This window comes from Mus caroli, chromosome 6, assembly GCF_900094665.2.
Source record: "Mus caroli chromosome 6, CAROLI_EIJ_v1.1, whole genome shotgun sequence".
NCBI classification, from domain to species: Eukaryota; Metazoa; Chordata; class Mammalia; order Rodentia; family Muridae; genus Mus; species Mus caroli.
In genome coordinates, this window is record NC_034575.1 from 42,441,724 (window position 1) to 42,442,916 (window position 1,193).

Sequence of the window (1,193 nt, forward strand, 5' to 3'; positions counted from 1 at the left end):
TTTATATGAAGTACTTAAAGTCATCAAATCATCCGGAGACAGAGGAGAACACTGGCTTTGAGGAGCAGGGAAGAGGGAGACTGGAGACTTGGAGGTTAATGTCTCAATTTTGAAGGATGAGTTATGGAAAGAGATACACAATGATGGTGCTGTTAGCTACAGAACATTCTGGATTTTTAAAATTTATTGTTTTTACTTATGTGTGTACTTCAACTCACATTATTGGTTTTTTAAATTTTATTTATTTATTTAATGTATATATGTATGAAGAGGGCATCAGATCCCATTACAGATGGTTGTGAGCCACCATGTGGTTGCTGGGATTTGAACTCAGGACCTCTGGAAGAGCAGTCAGTGCTCTTAACCACTGAAGCCATCTCTCCAGCTCCAATTTTTTAATTTTTAAACATGTATTTTTATTTTATGTGTATGAGTGTTTGTATGTATATATGTGTACTAAGTGTGTGCATGATGCCCTCAGAGGTCCTGCAACCGGAGTTATTAGTGTTTGTGAGCCAACACTTCTGTGGGTGCTGGAAGCTGAGCCTGGGTCCTCTGCAAGAGCAGGAGGTCCTCTTGATCACGTCACCTCTCCCCCAACGGTATGGAGTTTTTAAAAATATCACTGAACTGTGCGTTTTCACTTGGTAATGATGGTAAATTATATGTTCTGAGAATTTCACCATAGTAATGACAACTGAGAAAAAAATCTCATTTGTCAATTTCTATATTTCAGGCACAATAGAAAACATCAATTGTATAAAATTACATTTAGTATAGAATAAAATATGAAGCATTAGGAGTAACTCAATCAAAATACTGACAGAATTTCCTCCACCTGGGAAAGTCTAAAACCCCAAGGGATATTGTACACTAAATAGATAAAATAAACCACTCTGTATTCCATTTATAAAATGCTTTAAATCTCATAGAATTAACTTAAGAGATTCTTTGAATTCCAACTAAATTATTGACAAGCTTTGCCTGGGTAGGGGAAATAAACAAATTTAATTCTAAGGTTCCTTTAAAAATATTTTGTTATATATATTAAATATATATTGTTATTGAATACACACAAACACACACACACATACACACACACACACACACACATTCATTCTAGTACTCAGGATAGGAGGCAGGTAGATTTCTCTGAGTTTAGTGAACCCCAGCTTCGGGCTCGGCCTGAGCCA